General features: G+C 33.8%; 1 pseudogene; it reads right to left on the bottom strand.

The window, feature by feature from the left end:
* LOC107139338 overlaps positions 1-11,857 on the bottom strand; it is a 51,870-nt pseudogene extending 40,013 nt beyond the window's left edge.
* Positions 11,858-12,269: the final 412 nt, after the last annotated feature.

The raw sequence follows: 12,269 nt of genomic DNA, 5'->3' as shown, positions 1-12,269 counted from the left end.
GTTTAATTCTGAATTTGGATCAAAAGAAACATAAAAAAAAATTAAACTTTCAATCCTTCATGTATACTTTTTTATTTTCCTAGCCAACAAATACAGTTAGTTTCCTTTTTTTTTTTTTTTTTTTTTTTTTGGTACTGGGCATTGAACCAGGGAGCTCTACCTTGAACCACATGCCCATTCCTTTTTAAAAAAAAAAAAAATTATTTTTATTTTGAGACAGGGTCTTACTGACTTGCTTAGGGCCTTGCTAAATTGTTGAGGCTGACCTTGAATTTGCAATCCTCCTACCTTAGCCTCCTGAGTCACTGGGATTACAGGCATGTGCCACTGCACCACGCAGGTTAACGTTTTAATATGTGTTTTAAATTCTCTGATAAAATCCAATGATCAAGCTTGTAGGTAAACCTCTCTTGTTCCCCAATTCCAACCCTCTCTAGAAGCTACAAGTTGGTCCCATGGTTTAGTGCTGAAGAATGAAGCAGACTCCCAAGTTTGTTGGGAAGGGGACGGATCAGCTGGCATAGCCCAGCATGCCCTTTTCCCTGCCTTGAATGTGGACATGACCTGTGGAGCTATAGCAACAATTTGCAAAATACACACACACACACAAACACACACACACACAAACACACAAACACACACACACACAGAGTTAGCTGGTTAAGTAGATTTAGAATGAACCAGGGTTTCCCAAGACATTGTTGTGTAGCTATATGTTTGTACTATCCCTGTCCCAAAATTATTTATCTGGTGAAAAACCTCAACCGCCATTGCTTGAATGAATACGTTTCTGGTTAATATTTTAGGTCTTCTGCTAGTTAATATCTTCATTGTTTTTGAGAAAGAAATATAACATCTCATAGTTCTGCAGCTTTTAACATATAATTGGAGATGTAAGATAAATATAAATTATAAAAGGACTACAGAAATATGTACATATACATGTATGTCAAATAATATGAACTCAATTAGACTTGGCTTACAAATCCAGATGGACTGACAATTTTTCATGTTAATTTACTATGAATATTTTCTTAGTCAAAAAACTTCAAAGTTAACATTAATCACTAGACTTTGTCAGCTCTGACCTCATCCTGTCAGGCCTATTCGACTGAAGTCATTTTCATAGCACTTCACCACTAAAATATTCTCAAATTTAAAAGAATGTTAGCAGTTTATCCAGTTAGCCCTGGAACATTCTGTGATATTGAGATGTTGAACCCTCCAAACTGACAAAACAGCAGAGGTCAGTTAGCCCTGTTATAACTCAAAACAGCCGAGTTTATGTGGCTCAGGGTCTGCTCCCCTATTTAACAAATGCTGGCTCTATAAAAAAGCTGTCAAATCATCTAGATGTATAATTTCAGAAGAGGCTGATTTTTCACATTGGCTAATGAGATTATACTAACAAATAGAGCCTGAAACATATGGGAATAATGCTCATGAGATTCAAGGAAACTCTTATCCTTAGAACTGTCAGTGTTGAAATTCTAAAAAGATAAAATTGATATTCTTTTTAATTACTTGCTTTTGTCTACTATTAAACACATATGTTGGGGCTAAAGGCAGAATTTGTGCTAACATCTACAACTGACAATTTATTAAACAGCATCATGTTTATACTTTTTCAGGAAACTAAAATATTTCTAGCTATATACAGGCCATGGCAAGTTTATTATTGGCAATGTTTTATATTTAGGAAATTATGACTTATGCCTAATTTCCTATCATTGCATGTTTCCATGGCATGGACTTGGCTTACAAATGTCACTTTTAAAGTATAATGTATTTTTATGTTTATCCTTTTTCCCCCTAAATTAAGATTTGGTCTCCCAAAGAAAAGTTGGACATTAAATTTATTTTTTGTAAGAACATGAGATTGCCAAGATATATTCAGAGAATTTGATAGATATCTATGGTTGATGGTAACTGTAGTCTTAAAAATGATAGTTACAGTGAGAATAACCAATTGAAAGTTTCCTTCCATCAGTATTTCCTATGTCATCACAGGAGGAGAAATCTCAGGTAGATATTGAATCATGCCTAAATAAACAGATTATTGTCATTTGCACACACCACAGAAGCATGCCCAAATGAGAAGTAGCCTGAATAAGAAGCGTTTGCATTGTTTTTTTTGTTTTGTTTTTAGCAATTGTCACTAGGAAATCTCTGGTCAATAGAAAAACACCATCAAGGTAAAGGAAACAACTTCCTTAAATGAAAAGAAAACTTAAAAAAAGACTAAGAAACTTGTTTATTTTCTCTTTTCTCTCTCTTTTTAAACTAGGATGAACAGAGCATACAATCAGATATGCAAGCTTTTTTTAGACTAAAAATCTTGTTGGGTCCTTGAGAACGTTAATCTGGACTCCTCTTATGGGTTCTAGTAGCACTAAGATCCCATCCAAGTGTTTGTAAATGTATATGGCAATTCTGATATGTGACATCAGGTTAACCTGCAGGACAAGGTGAGCTGTAAACAACACTGAACACAATAATTGCAGATATAAAAATGCCTTACACTTGTAATATCTACTCACATCTCTCCTATCATCTAGTTATATAAAATCTGCCAATACCAGTTGGATTTTGTGTAAGTCCCAAGTGTCCCTGGGATATAGTTCAATAGCCTAGAACAATCCTAGTTGTTCCAACAATCCTAATTGTTCAGATTGCATTTGTATTTACATTTTCTGCCTTTTCTTTTTATTTGGTATATAATCTTTGATAGATGATGTAACTTCTTGAGTCTTAAATTTTTTTTCTTATGTAAAATACAAGTAAAAATGCAACATAAAGAGATAAGACAGCATGCATAAGACACCTGGTATAGTGACCCACAATTCCTTCATCTCTCAAGAAATAGAAAAAAAAAGATGTTAATTATTTTTTCCACTTTTACTTAATATAATGAAATAGATAATGAAGTATATGCTATTTTCTGTTATAGATCCAAACCATATTTTGTCTTAGTTCCAACATATTAGCAAAAGTTGAGATTAGAGGACACCTATATTTATAAAGATGAAATTTTAGCAATAGCACCATTATATGGACAATTACAATCCTTTTCTTTGGAATACATCTCATGAGTCTACCCCTTGATTAACGTTTTACCTCATCTAGCACTCTAGAACCAAGAATGCAAAGGCATTTTGGTGATTATGTATTTATTTCCATCCAGTTAATTATTTCCTTTATCTACTCAGAGATAAATAAGCAGAATCCTATATTTTATACCATGTAAGCATTCTTTTTTGGGGGGATAGAGTACCGGGGAGTGAACTCAGGGGCACTCAACCACTGAGACACATCTCCAGCCATTTTTTGCATTTTATTTAGAGACAGGATCTCATTGAGTTGCTTAGTGCCTTGCTGTTTCTGAAGCTGGCTTTGAACTGATCCTCCTGCCATAGACTCCTGAGCTGCTGGGATTACAGGCATGCGCCACCATGCTGGGCCTGTGTAGGCATTCTTAAAACTTAAAAAATGGCTTTCTAAACATCAAATGAGTCATCTCAGTAGAACTATTATGCTTTAATTATAAATGTGATTGTAAAATAAAAATATAACTATCAAATATTTAGAATCACCTATTATATTCTATTCACAATGCAAAAATTTGATTTTTTGATTTGATCATAGACAAAGCCATCTAAGTGTGTGATTGTGCTTTGCACCTGTAAATAATGAATGGATAAATTCACTTAACCTGGTAATGTGTCAAATCAATGATTATTTCCTGAAAAACCCAGGTCCCAGTAATCAAATTCAATATTGGCTAAGCCACAATTCATTTGCTTTCTGCAATGGGAGGTGTGGAATTCATTCTTGGTTCACATTTTCTGTGACAGATAAACATGAATCTGTTTTGCAGCTTCACATGTATCTGTCCTTTCAAAATCATCCAAGCATATTTGCGAAGAAGTAAAGCCAACATTGATGGCAATATTGGCTAAAGTGATGTCAAGAAAATCTGACAAGAATATTAGAAAAGTAGAGGACAAAATAGAGAACAGAGAATAAAAAAAAATATCCTGAAAACATTCTGCAGTAAAAGAAAGAGCATAGTAGCCAGAAGCAAGAGCACAGGGGGGAAAATATCACTTTAATCCCTTGCTAATTCTCACAGATCTGAACTCGCTGTGGAAACTGAGATATGAAGCTCACTGGCCTTAGGCGTATAAAAAAACATCAAAAGTGAAAAAGGTCACACCAAGTTTCCAGAAAGCTTGATCTTTATGTTAAAAAAAAAAAAAAGTGGGAAAGCCTAATCTTTTGCTAGCTCAATATAAGATGAGAGATTTCCAGACAAATCACCAATGTTAAGAAACCATTTTCAAAATCATAAATAGCATTTTTGAAAGCATGAAACTAGATGTGAGAAATTACTTGGGGTACCACGGAAAATAGGAAACTACAATACTAAAATGGTTACTGTTTTTTAAAATAACACAGTAATTTGACTAAAGAAAAAACAAATTTAAAGACTATATTTGAGAATAAAGCTTTTGAAAAATATCCTAATGAGTGAACTATAACTATATACTTATGTAAAACGTTCAATCATTTAGAGTTTTACTTAAAAGCTTTTTTTTTAATAAAGGTAAATCATGGCACCAGCTTCCTTAATAAGACCTCTGTTTTAGTGAGCTTTTTTCACTGCTGTGATTAAATAATCTGAGTAGCACAATTGTAGAAGAGAAAAAGGTTATTTAAGGGCTTACAGTTTCAGAGTTCTTAGTCCATAGAAGGTCAGCTCCATTCCTCGGGGCTCCAGCTGAGGCTGAACATCATGGTGGATGAGTGTGGCATAGGGAAGCAGCTCACATAATGATCAGAAGCAGAAAGACTCCACTCTCCAGATACAATATATATACCCCATAGCCACACCCCCAATGAACCACTTCCTCCATCTGAAAGAGTACAGAAGAGGTTGGACACCTGAGGAATATTCAGGAAGCAGGTTTATTGACTACAGGATCAGAGGAAGAACTCTTAGGCAACAACCACTTCTGAACCCTGCATTCAATAAATCTGCTTCCTGAAAATTTCTCAGGTGTCCAGTCTCTTCTGTCCTACTTCACAATCACACCACCCCCTGCCTCCAGTTACTATTCAATTAATCCCACCAGGGATTAATTCACTGATTAAATTAAGGTTCCAATCCAATTATTTCTCCTCAAAACCTCTTTGCATTGCTCACATGTGAACTTTTGAAGAAAACCACATCTAACAACCTTCAAAGCACAAGAAATAAAACCAAGAATCTACAAGTTGGATGCCATCAAACTAAAAAGCATCAACACAGCAAAGGAAATGATTAAGAGCATAAATAGATAACCTACAGAATGGGAAAAAAATCTTGGCCAACTACCCCTCTGGTAGGGGATTAATATCCAGAATATTTAAAAAACACACACACACACAAAACTTAAATCCAAAATCAATCAATCAATCAAACTCAAAAGAACAAAACAAACTTCTCAGAAGAAAAAAAAACACAAAAGGCCAATAAATATATGAAAAGTGTTCAACATCTCTAGCAAATCAGGAAAATGCAAATCAGAACTACACTAATATTTCCTCTAACCTCAGTTAAGAATATGAACTACAAATGATGGTGAGGTTATGGGGAGAAAGGAACATTTGCACATTATTGGTGGGACTGCAGACTAGTACAATCACTCTGGAAAGACTAGGGAGATTTCTCAAAAAATTAGGGATTAAAACCTCCATATGACCCAGCTATCCCACCCCTTGGTTTTTTCCCAAAAGATCTAAAATTGGCATACTATAACAACATAGCCACATCAGTGTTTATAGCAGCACAATCCACAATAGCTAAATTATGGAATCAAAGAAGAATGGATTAAGAAATTGTGGTGTATATATACATACAACGGAGTTCTATTCAGCCATTAAAAATAATGACATTATGGCATTTGCCAGTAAATGGAAAGATATGAAACTACAATACTAAAATGGTTACTGGTTTTTTTTTAAATAACATAGTAATTTTGATTAAAGAAAAAACAAATTTAAAGACTATGTTAAAGAATATCATGCTAAGGTAAAATTAGCCAAACTCAGAAATTCAAAGGTTGAATGTTTTCTCCTATGCAGAAACTAAAGAAAATAAAGGAAAGGGGGAAGAAAAGGATAGGATAACGTAAAGAACCAATCAAATACAAATTAATATATGAGTGAAAGGAAGTCTAATAGAGTAGAGGAAGGAGAATGGGAGAGAAAAGAGAAGATGGGAGGGAAAAGTAAAAGGGAAAAGGAGGGATTATGAACCCAAATCAATTTCAATGCATAAATGTGTTTGTCGGGATGAACCCAACTCCTATGCATAACTATAAAGTTCTAATAATAACAATAATAATAATAACAAAGAGATTGTATTTCAGGCAAAAATAATAAAGGTAAATCATTCTAAATAAGATAGTATATAGTAATTAAAACAAAGTCAAATAAGTAGTTTATGATTATTGAAAAGCAAGTACATGATTTTTGACCAAAGCCAAAGTTCTCCATAATGAGAGCTAACATAATAGCATGTCTTAATCATAATTTTTCTTTCACAATAGGTAATAATTAATAGATTTTGACCTAAATTGATTATTTATTAGGTTTACTTTATTCCCAATGTTGTAATTCTGGCTTGGAATAGATATGGAAGGTAAGATATCATATGACAGAATTTATACTAAAGCTAATTCATCAGTATTTTCCAATGACCTGAAACACAGCAATGTCATTTAGAAAATAAGTAGAGGCATCATGGAGATAGAAGCACTATTTAGTTATGGCATTTGTTTAAATTGGTTTGGTGCTATTATATTAAAGAACAAATAGTGGTCATCATTTAAGAAGTAAAACTCACAGTCACCTATATTAGAACAAACTGTAACTTTTGATTTTATAGCTGAACTGAATCCACACAGAAATCACCAGTCTTATGAGAAAAAAATTTGCATCCCAGATCATGTCTTGAAGATGCAGGTCCGGTGGGTTCACTGGAGGAAACAATCTTCAATTTTAATATGTTCCCCAGCAAGTTAGGTTACAGCTGGAAAGAGCAGAGAGTCAAGTAACATGCGACTCCTACATTGACAGTCTGTGATGATAGAATCCTTGCACCCCTTTGAAATATGGAAGGAATTTTATTGCATTGATAACTTCAGGAGACTTATGGCATTGTGGCTAAAAGTTCAATAAAATCTGTGCTTTCTTTGCTCATAGTAACATTATTGCCTAGCAGCAACCTGATTGCCCAGCCAGCCACAGATGCAGATGGTGAGCCAAGTGATTCAAGCTCTCACCAAGGGAACATGTGAAAAAGTGATGTCTACCACTCTGCTCAGCACATTTAGGAAAATGTTCACACTCTTTTACACTCTTTCCTTCTTTATTACTCTTTCCTTTCATTATCAAGATGATGGTGAGAGAGAACTTAGCCATAACTTTAAAGTTGGAAGAGATGTCATCAGTTTGCCCCTCATTCACTGTCACTTGCTGATATAAATCATCATCCCAGAACTGTTCAATGAGACAGACATTAACGTGTGGTAGTAAAACTTCTTAAATACTGTTGAATTACTTATTGGTCACATTAATTTATAAGGTACAAAGATAACTGTTATTTTTATAATAATTTCCTTTTAATTAACATTATGAAACTCTTATAGCCAAGCACTGAGCTATTGCTTCAAACAGCATCTCATTACATCATCCAAACTATCACTTGCCATGACACTTATTTTCTTCATTTTACCTTTTTACCAATAACGCAGCTGAGCAAAAAGATACCATGTAACTCATTGCAGGTTACTTAACTATCCAGTATTAGACTCAGAACGGGCTAAAGCCAGCATTATAAGCCAAGTGTCTATATGATATTTTTGCTATAAACCAATGTGAATTTATGAAATTTTCAATGTTTTCATTTTATTTTCACAGAAAACTTCATCATTTGTTGTATCTTTAAATGTAATGATGATATTTGTTATAATGTTTTTAAAATTGATAATCTCAGAAAGATACCTTTTTAGGGACAGGAAGATAAATCTTTCAGTGACACAAAAGATACTTAATGGTAAAATATACCTGAAGTAGGGTATGGCCAAGAAGACTAGTCAATAGCAGTGTTATGTTAGGGATATTGGAAAGGGGAGGCTTCCTAGAGGCACATCCAATGGACCATATAGCCCTTGCAATAGGATCAAGTTACATCTAGAAAATATAACGCTTCCTGGTCTGGGCAAGGAAATAAACTAAAGTCGGGTCTCTGGGTAAAACAGCATACTTGAAAAAATTCTTCATTTTTCACTGTTTTCTTAATTATATCTTTCTGTAATTCTATTTGTACTTGGCTATAATTTTTTTCTTAAAAGTGAATTGTGAAAATTATGACAGGGAAATAATTATCCTCTCCATAACAGGCAATGCTATGAACTAAAAGAAACCCAATGCTCATTCTCTTGGCTCACAGAGGAGTCCTACAGGGCAACTTGAAAAGCCTGCTGGATCCAAGAGGCCCTTAAGCTCTAGACCTCAAGAATTCAGAGTAGCAAAAATTACTCTTTCTTCCTTAAAGGATCAACTCCCTAAAAGTCCCTTCTAAACTTGAAATGCTGGGGTCTGGAGCACACAATAAGCAATTTACTTTCTTTTCTGGGCAATACAAAGAACAAATGGGAGCTCAAAGTGGCTCATTTGTCTGATAGGACAACACTTGGTGCCCCTTCAAACATAAGTATTTGAAACAATTGATGGATATTTTAGAAGAGAAGTTGAGTGCTCTGGGATACCATAGAGAAAGAAATGCTGCGGCGTTCTTCTGCTCATTTGCTCTCTTTAACACACAAAAGAAGTTCTGTAGTTCACCGGACTCTTGTCTCAGAGGGGAGTTTTCTGGGGTATTTTGGAAATAGAGGAGGATCTTTTGACTCTCACCATGTGTAAGTGGCCCTGCTGGAATTGCTGTTGAGGAGCCCAGAGTGGTAGACGTTTTGCAATGGAAGGTATAGTTTTTCAATCCTTGTTTCACGACATTTCACTTTATTGTACATATTTAAGATGTACCATATCTTGTTTTGATATCCATATTTTGGCATTCAATATAGAATGAAGTGATTACTACATTTGAACAAATTAACATTCTTAACATAACCATCATTTCATAGAGTTATCTTTCCTCCTCCTCCTTCTATCTCTATCTACTTATCTACCTATCAATGTGTGTATGGAGTATCTACAATCTGCTGTCATGGCGAATTGCCAATATATAATATAATATAATATTATTACTATAGTCTTGATTTTGTTCATTGGTGCTCTATAAATAATCATCTTAAGTAATTTTATACCTTTTGGTTAACAGGTTTTCATTTCTCCTCACCACTTCTCTTCTGTCATCTCTTTATTGGGTAGCCACCAATTATATCCTCTGTTTCTATGTATCTGGCATTTTTTTAAAAAAAAATATTCTATCTACAAGTGAGATAATTCAGTATTTTTCCATGACTTTCTTTTTTCTTTTTAGCATATCTTTTAGATTTTTCTTGTTTTCACAAGGGGCAGGATCTCCTTATTTTTTTAAGACCAAACGATATTCTGTTGAATGTATCTACCACAATTCCTTTATCCATTCTTTCACCAATAAACTCCTGGATTATTTTCAAAAATTGGCTGTTGTAAATGAAATAATGAACATGGAAACACACTTTAGAAGTGAATGAAAGTATCCTGCATAAAAATAAAGTTCTACTGCCAAGAGACATACGGTTTTCCATTAATTGAAAAGTGATAGAGGAAATGTAATTTTCAGAATTACTAGTGTGGCAGTCATGGAAATGAGCTGCTCAGATCTTCTGCTGCAGGGAGCATCTCTCATTGATGGCCCAGCTACATCCTCTACTCTCTGATCTCCCACTGTGTTCATGCTGAGACTTTGCTTCCTGCAGATCATTCTAGCCCGCCATAAAGGGTGGTGAAGCAGCCAACATAGATCCCATCCGCAAATCTATGGGACTATTCTAATGGATGACATCAGCCTGAAGATCTCCCTGTGGTCTGTTAAAATCGTTCTTAAAACTTTTCCATGGCACAAGGTTCTTTCTTAGTCTCCTTCTTTCCCCTCTCCTTTCACGGTAAGATGGCATTGCATTTTGAAGACATTCCTACATTCCTTGTCCTCTTGTTCCTCTTTTTTATTCTTTATATGCATTTCCTCCAATAATTTCTTGAGTGTCTAATTCTGCCTTGATAACTGCTTCTTGGAAGATCTGAATTAACATACTAATAAAAAATGCAAAGGAAAGGACCATTATTATAGACCTTAGATATTACTAAAAACTCTTCTCTCCCCACTATCTCTGCACTGTAACAGAGCACTAGGTTTGGTTAATCTCTGAGTTTAAAGACACATCTTAAAAATCACATCAAGTGTTTAAACATTTCTGTCAATATTCATCAATCTCACTCAACCACAAAGAGTTTAATGAAAGAATTCATAAACCAAAAAAAAATGTTATTGGTGATATTCATCTAACTAACGTAATCCACTGAATGATAAATTTGATAAACTGTGAAAAGATAATAAATTTTAAATAAACAACTGATTGTAAAAAATTCAAAAATGATTGTGCTCGCTAATTGATTCTATTTTAAAATTGTTTAATCAAATAAAAATTGATTATGAAAATTAAAATGTTATAAAATGAAGTGTCATATCTTTAATGTATATTTTTAAAAGATAAATGAGGACTTCTACATGAGATAAAGTAAAGGGAGTATCAGGAAATCTATCAACAATCTTACGCTATTTAAAAAAGCCTTGCTTGCCAAGAACTTTCAGTATCTATATTTGTAGCAGTTAAATGGGGATAAGCTCATGCACACAAAAATGGAACTATATTGCTCTCATTTGTATGCTATTTAAAAAGATATAATGCTTACATTTAAAAATCTGTATGAACATGCAATACTAGATTGGATGATTAATCCATTTAAAATGGATGTGAAACATGTTAGCCAATAATTCAGGAGGAGTTAATTTAAAAATGATTTTGAAATCAAGACATGATTTAATATATTTAATTATGATAGGTTTTGGACCCATTAAAACTTGCATACCCACTCCTTCAAACAAAACTAAATTTATTACCATAGCATTTTAGCTACATTATTTTTTATTCAAATAGGTGTCTTTGTGCAGTAGTACTATTACTAAAAGGAAACAAAACCAATTGCAATTATATAAAGAAATAAATTGAGGATTTATTTTTAATCTAGTTTAAGAACTAAATTCTATTAAAGTATCAGAGACAAATAGATGCCAAAATATTAATTTTCTTTAGAGAAAATGATTTAAACAATGTTTCATATTCACTTATTATTATTTGAAAAGTATACATTAAAATAATCAGTTTGTAGAGGTATTTTGTTTTTCAGTCATATGCTTTCACTCTCTCAAGTTTACCCTGTATGTGCTAAAGTACTTTTTAGTATTTTTTTTTTCCTCTCTGGCTTTTCTTCTAGTTTTATATGACCTCTAAGGTCTTTTTAAGCTAAAGAAACTGAATCTTTGCCTCAGTTGGAGAAGAATTTTGTGTTAGAGATTTCTGTGTTTTTCTTTGAACAATAGATTTCCCTGTTTTATTCTGGTCACATGGACACACCCCCAGTCTTTTATAGATTTGGCTGTGATCATGTGTCTAAGTCCAGGTCGGTGTCATAAAGGGGAAGTTGTACCTGCAACTTCTGAATCAGTTCCTTCACACTGCAGTTCCTTATCCTGGATTTCCCTTTCCCCTTCCTGGTGGCTGGGAAATGGTGACACCACTGTCATTCTGGCATGTTGGCATTGGCTGAGTCATTCCATCTGCCCTGAACTCTAAATTGCATCATAAACAGAAAAATCTAATATGCTTAAGCCATTAAATTCAAATGTCTGTTGTAGCAATTTAACCTGTTTCTTAAACGCATACTTTATGATTTGTTGTCTGCCACACTTTGTTAATACCTTATTCTATGTCAAAACACAGATAATTATTCTGAAATTAACCTACATGAAAGGTCCAGCTTATTTTCAAGAATACTGCTTCCTCGTTTTCTTTCCTTCAGAAAACTAATTCATCTTGGCATATTGTTTCTGTGCCAATTAGAGTCATTTCCTTATTTCTCTCATCAGATACATAAATAAAAGAAAATCAAATCTGGTCTGTTTTCTTATCCTAATATTAATTTTGTTCTGTTTTTAT

Source organism: Marmota marmota, unplaced genomic scaffold (genome assembly GCF_001458135.2).
Source record: "Marmota marmota marmota unplaced genomic scaffold, marMar, whole genome shotgun sequence".
Lineage (NCBI taxonomy): Eukaryota > Metazoa > Chordata > Mammalia > Rodentia > Sciuridae > Marmota > Marmota marmota.
The sequence above is the reverse complement of the archived record's forward strand: the minus strand, read 5'-3'. Positions and strand labels throughout refer to the sequence as shown.